Below are 10,191 nucleotides of genomic sequence, written 5' to 3'. Positions count from 1 at the left end.
CCCTAACCCTAACCCCCCCCCATATAATAATAATACTAATAGAGAAATACTCTCTACTATTAGAATAGTTTACGTTTAAAGATATAGAGAAATAGAACTATATTTATAATAACCTAGAGAGTCTATAGTTTCTACTCTAGTCTTATAATCTAAATAATAGTTATAGATACATTTAGGTTAGGTAGCGCCTAGTAGGTACTATAGAGCCTAAAGATATAGTAGAGAAGAGATGTTTAAGTAAAGATATATTATTTTTAGAGTATAAGTAAATATAATAGTTTTACGTTATACTAAGTTTAAATACATTTAGTGTAATCTCTAACGTTAGCGTTATATACTATTATATAAAGAGCTAAACTTAGTTATAGTAATACATTTTTTATTCTAGTCTCTTTCTACGTTATATCTACTATATCTTCTTCTATTATTATATATCTATAATTATCTTATAAGTAATAAAGCTCTACGCTAGTAATATTTACTAATATTCTAGTCTACTATAACTAAATAGATATAGCGTCTAGAACTAGAGCTGTAGATATAGTAGAGCCTCTCTAAAGTAAGAGAAAGCTACTAGATAGTTTTACCTTAGCTAAGTATAAATATACTACACGTACTACTACGCTATTAAAAGACGTATCTATTAAGAACGTTATCTACGTCTATACTCTATACTAATTATTCTCTTCTACGTAGTTATTAAAACGCATTACTACTTCTACTCTAGTTTAGAATAGTAAAAAGTTAGTGCATACCTACTATAGAACGTTAAGCTTTAAGCATATTTCTATAGAAATTAAAGTAAGGTTTAAGCGTATAAAAGGCCTAGTAGAAAAGCTATATATAGATTAAAAAGAGTTATATTATACTTAAGTAGAAATAATCTACTTAAAGAAAGTAGTAGTAGCGCTATAGAGCAATATTATAATAGAAAGGCTAAAGACAGCTAGAGCCTTAGATAAGGTTAATATAGCTAAAGTAGAAGTAGCTTAACTCTATAGTTATATTAAGATAAGTAAGAGTATACTCTGTAAGGTTGCTAAAAGCTATAGAACTATTATTAACGCTAATAATGCTACTAAAGTTAACTACGCTAATTTAGATACTAATAGTATACTTACTATTAATAGTAAGGTAGAGAATAATTAATAAGCTTTAGTATATAGTAGCTAGAATAGAAGAATAATAATTCTATTCTAGAATATATATTACACTTACGTAATGTAGACTTTCTTCTATACGTATAGTAGTTATATTCTAGTGCGTCTTCTACCTTCTATAAGAACCTTTATATATAAAATAATCTAACGTAGACTAAACCTATTTATTCTAATATACTCTTTACGTAATATACTACTATTATATACGTATAATGTATTACGTTTTATTATAGACTCTAGTTTACTTATTATACACGTAGAATAAAAAGACTAAGGTAATAAATTTTATAATAAGTTTATACTTAGATATAGTAATATTTAAGATAAAAGTTTTATTACTTAAATAAATATAATAGGTTTACATTAGGTATAGATACTAAAGGTACGCATTATATAGAGGTAGAAAAGTTTTATATCTAGCCTAAATAGTAAAGTTTAATATTAGAGTTAGATAGTAAAGGTTTTATATCTAGATAAGAAGTAAATAGTTCTTAGTACCTACGTATACTCTAACTACAGGCTAGTAAGTGTCTTACTCTATAGTTAGAATTATATAAAATATATAAGTATATTATTACTTATATAAAAGTATATCTACTTTATATAAAGTTAAAAGAATTAGTAGTTATAGAATACCTATAAGATAATTAAAGTTTAGAACTTTAACCTAGACATTATCTAGAGAATCTTATAGACTTTAACCTAAGTAAGCACTAAAAACTAGAGTAGTATAGACTACTTATAGTAAACTTTAACTTAAAGTCTATATATCTAATACTAATAGAATCTTTTATAAAGCTATAACTTATTAGTAGTATACTTTTTTAAGTTATAATACTAGTTAATAGTTATAGTAGCTTTTAACTATAATAATATATAAAAGTTTTATAAAGATTAGATAATTAAAATATATAGAGATAATAAAGTTATTATAGTAATAAGCTTAGAAGAAACTATTAGAGGTAAATATATATAGTAGAAGCGTTAGTCTAGCGTAGGCTAATAGAGCTCTAGGCCTAAAACTATTATAGATACTATTAACTAAACTAAACTATAGTTCTACTTTATAGAAAAAGAATAGTCTATATACTTAATATTAGAGCTAGAGATAATTAATAATTAGAGATAATTAAGTATATTATAATTAATCTACTATAAAAGAAAGTTAGAATAAAATCTCTAGCTATATACCTAAGAGCTAAGTAATTATATATCTATAATTAAGTAATTATAACTACTCTCTAACTTTAATATACTCTCTAAAGTAGTAAAAGTATTAATCTACTCTACTAAAATTAATTCTATTAAATCTACTATAATTAGTATACTCTAGTAGAGTCTAGACTTAAGAATCTAGAGCGTAGTAGTAGGTTATAGCCTAACTAAGCGTTTAATTATACTTAACACTAATAGTAGTAAGCTCTTACTTATTTAAATAAAGCCTAATAGTCTAGAAATTAACTCTATTAGTTTAGAAATTACTTTATAATAGTCTAGAATATAGCTAATAGCTATAGAAATCTAAGTATTAAACTAGTAAGAGATAATTCTAATAGTAAGATCTAGGCTTCTAATCTCTTCTAGGTAAGATTTATAGTATAATTAATAGCTTAATAAGCTACGCTAGCTTTTTACGTAGATATATACTTAGACTAGAATTAGAGACTTTATAATAATAAGTTTTCTAATTCTTCTCTTTTTTACTATAATTATCTACTTCTATATTATTAAAACACTTAAGCTAATAAGCTAATAAGCTATCTATCTAATTAACTTATTTACTTAAAATCTTTAGCTTTTAAGTCTTAGCGCTTTTAAGTTTCTACGCTTAATTCTCTACTCTACTTAATATACTACTCTACTTACTTCTCTACTCTACTTACTTCTCTATTCTCTCTATTACTATAGTAAGTTCTTACTTTTATATCTAAATTAATAGCTAACTATTATAATTTAGTCTAATAATTTAACTTCTAACTCTAACTCTAGCTATAAGTATTAGCGCTTTAGCTTCTACTATAATAGCGTTCTATACTCTAATTATAATACTTTTAGTAGTAGTAATTATAATACGTAAGCTAGCACTTAGCGTAATAGTACTTATTATAATAGTACTCTACTTAATAGCGCTCTATAGTTAAGTGCTTAACTTTTCTACTATACTTAACTTAAAGATACTACTACTTAAATTCTACCTTTCTCTTCTAGAATAATAGTAGCTAATAGCCTATTCTCTAGTAGCTTTATCTAAGGTAATTAGGCTTCTAATACTTAACTATCTTAGAGCTTTATAAATTCTAATAATTAACTAGATTAGAGCTTTAAGGTAACTAGTAGCTTTAGTAATAATAACTTTTATAAAAGTTATAAGTAATTAGAGTTATACGCTAAGCGTACCTACTTAGATTATAAGATCTTTTAGTTTAATAATCTTAATAATAAGAATATCTAAGAGACTATTAAGCCTATCTCTAAGAGTAGTATTTTTATTACTAATAATACTTTCTAAACTTAGAATTTAGGCCTTTAGTAATCTAACTATATTAAGAACTAAGACGCTTAAGATTAAGAGAAATAAGTATCTCTAAGTAATAGTTATAGTTATAGTTACTTTTATAAGAAATCTAAAAGTAAAGCTTCTACGTCTAAGACTTTCTTAGATTATCTATACCTAGCGTATACTAGTTATCTACGTAAGTAAGTTAGAGTATTATCTAACTATAATACTTTTTAACTTTCTAAGTATAAGTGTTATATCTATTAGTAGCTTCTTAATAATATTTAGAAAGCTAATTATTTTAAGTATCTCTATTAGGTTATATATTATTTATTCTATAACTTTTATAATTATTATTCTACTAATTAAGATCTATATAATTACTTTATAAATATAGTAAATTACTATAGTTCTAAAGTAAGTTTATAATTCTCTTCTTTTTAATTTTTTTTAATTCTTTACTAACTTAATAATAGCACTAAAGTACTAAAAACGTTTAAAAGTATTATAAGTAGCTCTACTAAAATCTCTATACTTATAAGAAGTAGAAAAAAGAAGCTAAAAGTAGTTCTAAAACACTAGCTAAATTATTAGATAGAACTTCTAAGTTTTTAGATAAGAAAAGCTTAAAAAGTACTCTATCTATAACTTTCTAGAACTCTAATTAATATAGTACTTATAGTAAGTTTATAATACTAAGTAAGAGAATAAGAAGAATTAATATAGGTAGTAGTTAGATAGCTCTACCTACGCTTTCTACTTAGAGTTATCTATCTATAGCCTTTAATCTAATACTATAATACTTAGAATATTATTATTAAAGCTTATTCTAGTAGCTACTACTACTAACTTTCTAGCTATAAGCTTTTTAATTTAGAAATTAGCTACTATAGAATTAGTAGTAGAATTAGTATAGTTATTATTAGTCTTAGTAGTATAACTACTAGTCTTAGTAGCGTAATTATTAGTTTTAGCTACGTAATAATTATTCTTAGTATTATAATTCTTAGCTACGTAGTTATAGGTCTAATAGCTCTATATCTAGTATTATAAGTAATAAGTTCTATTACTATACTTAGCGTTAGCTAGCTAAGGCTAAGTATATAGAAGCGCTACTATATACTAAGTATAATTAGATATAGCTTAAGATTTATATATAGACTTAAGCTACTAAGACTACTTATCTATAAGCTTAGGTTAAGAACTTTAAGAATAGCTAGAATAGTAAGCTAGCCTTTAATAAGAATAACTATAAGAGTTATAATTAGAGAGATTAGTGCTATAGTAGTTAGTAAGTAAGTAGCTATATAGATTAGTTTAGTAGAAAAGTTTAGTAATTTATCTACTTTATACTTACGTTAATTATTAGTAATTACTTCTCTATAACTAGGCGCTAGTTAGAGTAACTAAGATCTAGCTTAGGTATAATTAATCTTTATAGTAGTAGTCTAAATAAAGATCTCTTTACTCTATCTACTTTTTAAGAATTAAATATTATAAATCTTATAAGTTAAGTAGCTATTTAAACTTCTTAAACTATTATTAAGTAAGTAATTTAGTTAATCTATCTATAGACATAATTATAGTCTTTAAATACTTAACCTTAAATAATTCTTTAGTATATTTCTACTATAGCTATATATTCTAGATATTAATATACCTAAGCTAAGTATTAATATACTTATTCTTTCTAATAACTAGCCTAATTATCTACTAATTATTATACTAGACTATCTAGAGTTTTCTAAGATTAAGCGCTAGCTTTTTAAGAAAATGCCTAAGCGCTATAGCTTTCTTAGTAGTATACTTAAAAGTAAGTAGCTCTACTTTTATAGTAGAGGTAGTAACTATACTTTACTTTATAGCTTTCTAAAGAATTACGCTTCTATATAATATAGTAATATAGCTATAAGATAATTAGTAAGTTTCTAGATTATTAGTAAAGAATATATTTCTAGTAATTATTAGATTAGGCCTATTATAGTTACTATACTAGATTATATTATAGTAAGTATAATAAAGATATATAATTACTTACTCTATAGCTTTCTTATACTTATTACTTAGATTTATAAAAAAGTATAAGAGCTTTAAGATAGTATATACTATATCTAGTTAGAGTATAATTACTATATAAAGTATAAAGCTAACTATTTTCTAATATCTTTTAATTTTAGGCTTAGTTACTTCTCTAGTATTCTTAATTAGCTTCTCTAATAGTAAAAGCGTTAAAGAGAAAGATCTATCTTTAAGCTTAAACTTCTTAAGTATCTTATCTATATATATATTATAAATAAGTATAATTATCTTTAGATATTAGTCTCTAATTATATAAATACTAAGAAACTACTTTATATTTCTCTAATCTTAGATTTTATACTTACTAGAGATTTTAGCCTATATAGCTATTATATATTACTTTACACTTTTATAATAGAGTAATAGAATATTATTAATATAGAAGAGAATAAGAATTTTATATTCTTAATTAAAGAAAAGATAGAGCTCTTCTTAAGAAGCTATTATACTAATAGCTTTTAGTGTTTTTAAGAACTTTTTATACTATAATAGTAGAAAGTCTTATAATCTATAAAGCGCGTAGTTATACTATATATATAATTCTAGCTTTCTAAAGCTATCTAGTATCTTATAGATTACTAGATTCTCTACTATAATCTTTGTATTAAGAAACGCTTCTATAATATTAAACTATTTAATTTCTAAATTACTCTAGGTAGTAATTACTATTATAGTGTAAAAGAACTTTATAGTAAGTATTACTATATAAGTAGAGTTAATTAAGTTCTTCTTCTAGAAATTACTATAAACTATAATTTAAGCTTTATATTTAAGAAGATAGCTATTCTAATTATACTTATAAGTCTATACCTATTTTAATAGAAGTAGCTAATTTTAAGCTTTTAACTTATAAATTTCTATCTAAGTTCTTTTCTTACTTAGCTAATTAATTTCTCTCTTAGAAGTATCTTTAAAGAGTATATATATTAGATACTAGATTAGTTATTTCTATAATCTAGGTAGCTCTTAGAAATTATTATAGTATTAGTAAGTAGCCTTTAGCTTATACTTACTAAGCGTAGTAGCTATAATAATAGAGTTTATAGTTTTATAGCTAGCTTAATTATTTTAGTCTTTTTAAAAACTAGAGAGATAAGTCTTATAAAAGTTAATCTAGACTTACTTATTAACTAGGCCTATAATTACTATATTTATACTACTTACGCTATTATCTTTTAGTTAATTACTAAGCTAAGTAGACTATTTACTCTTACTTTTTAGGTATTTTAATAGTTAATAGATATTTATAAAAAGAGAGCGCTTAGACTCTTTATCTATAACTCTTCTACTATAGTATATTCTAGAGAATTTAGCTATTAGCTAATTCTATAGCTATATTAATTATTAAGAGAAAGCTACTAATTTAGATAGCCTATCTCTTAGTCTTTTTAGCGCTTACTCTAGTTAAGCTAGTTTCTTATCTATTTCTATAGAACTAGAGTCTATTATAATAGACTTAATAGATAGAGTTAGATCTTCTAATCTATATATAAAAAGCTTTCTACCTCTAGACTCTAATAGGTTAGCTCTCTTAGGCGTATATACTATCTTTTAACTATTAGAAACTCTATAATTACTTTAATTACCTATCTCTAAAATCTTACACTTAGGCGTAGGTTCTAGAGTAGTAAGCCTAGTAGAAAGCTACTAATTATTAGAAATTTCTAATAGAACACTAGCTTTATATTCTATCTCTATTAAATTAATAAAGCTTTAATTATATTTAATAGATAAGATAACCTTATTACTTTAATTATAGCTTATATTACTTCTAAGATCTTACTTAGTAGTTAATAGCTTTACTATACTTACTATTTAATTAATAGAAAGAATATTAAACTTCTCTATAGAATTAATAAGCTTACTATTATTAAGTATTTTAATCTACTTAATTACTTAATCTCTAGTTAGCTTCTCTTTACACTTACTTTAATAAAACTTCTATTTATTAAAAGTAATATTATAAGTTATAATTATCTAATTAATTACTAGTACCTATATATAATATATATTAGAAGCTTAATAGCTAATAAGATATTCTATATAGCTATAAAGCTTAACTTTAAAGTTTTAATAGTATTTTCTAGCTACGTAATTACTATTAAGTAGATACACTTAATAGCTATAAGTATAGATTCTACTCTAATCTAGGTAAAGATTAGTAGCTTAGTGCCTAATCTTAAGTAGCTAATAATATTAGAAATACTTTCTAAACTATTTATATAATATCTAATCTAGAGATTAATAGCTATAAAGCTATAATAGACTTATTTTATAGAGTTAAGCTACTATATTTATAATTACTAGCTAGAGTTTAGTTAGAAGATTAGCGCTTATATATATCTTAATTAACTTAGTAATAAGCTCTTAGCTAGCTCTCTCTACTAAGCTATTAGACTTATAAATATATAGTAAAGGTATTATAATTATAATTCTCTTCTCTTTAGCCTATTTCTTATATCTTAAGTACTCTCTCTAAGGTAATATTATAGTATTATTATTCTAATAGATTTCTATAATCTTCTACTAATAGTAGTACTTAACTATAGCTATAAAGCTTATAATAACTTCTATTATAAAGTCTAGCGTTTTATTCTTTAGATTATAATTATATAGCTTATCTAAATAATTTTTTTTAATAATTAGAGCCTATTTATTAAGCGTATAGCTTATAGAAAAGTTAAATAAGTTTTATAATACTCTAAAGAAAGAATATAGTAATAGCTTATAAGAATAATAAAAGATTCTTTAAAATATATAAGTAGTAGCGTAATTATTACATTTACTATACTATATATCTATAATTTTTATATTCTAAGTAGCTTTAATAAAAGCTTTAAAAGCTTACTTACCTAAGTAGCTAGATCTTTAATACTAAAGATTAGCGTTACTAGTGCGTAATTATAGAACTTATAAGTAGATAATAGTATTTATAATAATAGAATTAGAAGAATAGATAGAAAAGTTATATTTAATAAATAAAAGGTTAAATCTATACTTAAAAGTTATAAGAATAATAAACGTCTCTAGTGTATCTATTCTAATTATACAATTATAGCCTATATACTATATACTACTATTTCTAAGAAGCTTCTCTAAGATAATATTAGTATAGAAACTAAAGATAATCTTAACGCTAGTAAGTATAAGATTAGCTTTTCTAAGTCTTTTAGAGGTACTAAAAATAAGATAAAGTACGTAATTACTAATACTAATTACTAGAAGAATCTAGCTACTAGCTTCTACTATTTCTCTATTAGTCTTAATAAAGAAACTAGGCTTAATTAAGGCTTTATTATTAACTAAGTAGACTATAGCTCTACTATTAAAAATTATACTAGCTAAGAGTACGTAAGGCTTAAAGCCTATACTAAAGATAAAAGATCTAAACTTAGTAATTAGCTTCTTTAAGTAAATAATTATTAAGACTATATTATCTAGATACTTAGAAGCTAGAGTACTTATCTTCTAGCTAGATTACTTAACCTTCTTATATAAGCTACTTTACTTCTCTTTATAATAGCGCTTTTAGATCTTTTACTTATTTTAAGCTAAGAGTTCTATTAGTAGAATATCTAGTAGCTTAGATCTAGTAATTATAGTCTATAATTAGAAATATAAGATAGGCTTCTATTTATACTTTACGTTAGGTTTATAGAGGTAAAGCTTAGGTAGTAAGCTTAACTACTTCTTACCTAACTTAGTAGAAGTAGAAAGTTAATCTATAATAGCGTTAAAGATTATATTAGCTTTTTTCTTTCTAGTAGTAATTAATATCTCTTAAAGAATAACGCTAAATACCTTACTAAGATTACTAAAGCTTAACGTGTTCTTTCTAAGAGCTATAGTAAATAATTAATTATATTACTACTAGTAGACTTACTTTAGATTAAACTTTTTAATTATAGTAAGAAAGTTAGTAATTATAAAAAGTTCTTTAACCTCTAAGAGCTTAAAGATCTTTACTTTCTAGTAGAGTATTAACTAGTTAGTAAACTACTTCTTAGTAGTACTTCTTTAAGTTTTCTTAAGATAAGTATAATACTTAGCGTAAACTATATACTATATAGTCTAATTAGTAGAAGTAAGTATAGTCTTAAAAGTCTTTATAAGAGACTAGACTATTTTTCTATTATTACTTATAGTTATAAGTAATAAATAATCTAGTGTAATAGTGTATATAATCTAGTTCTTAATATTATTAATCTTTTTACTTTTTTTTAACTACTACTTAGACTTATAGTTCTAGTAGGCTATAAGCGTAGTACTATTCTTAGTCTTATAATTATAATCTTATAAGAGAGTATTATACTTATAAATAGCTTTATTATACTTATTTTTTTAATTCTTAGTTAGCTTTATAGAGAAAGAAGCTAGAGCTATAAGCTCTAGAACTAAAAGGTTAGAGAACTTAGATTTCTAAGTATCTATATATTTAATATCTAGAAGATTAGA

This window comes from Alternaria triticimaculans (genome assembly GCF_023758025.1).
Source record: "Alternaria triticimaculans strain BMP 0046 chromosome Unknown scaffold_7, whole genome shotgun sequence".
In the NCBI taxonomy this organism is placed as follows: domain Eukaryota; kingdom Fungi; phylum Ascomycota; class Dothideomycetes; order Pleosporales; family Pleosporaceae; genus Alternaria; species Alternaria triticimaculans.
The sequence above is the reverse complement of the archived record's forward strand: the minus strand, read 5'-3'. Positions refer to the sequence as shown.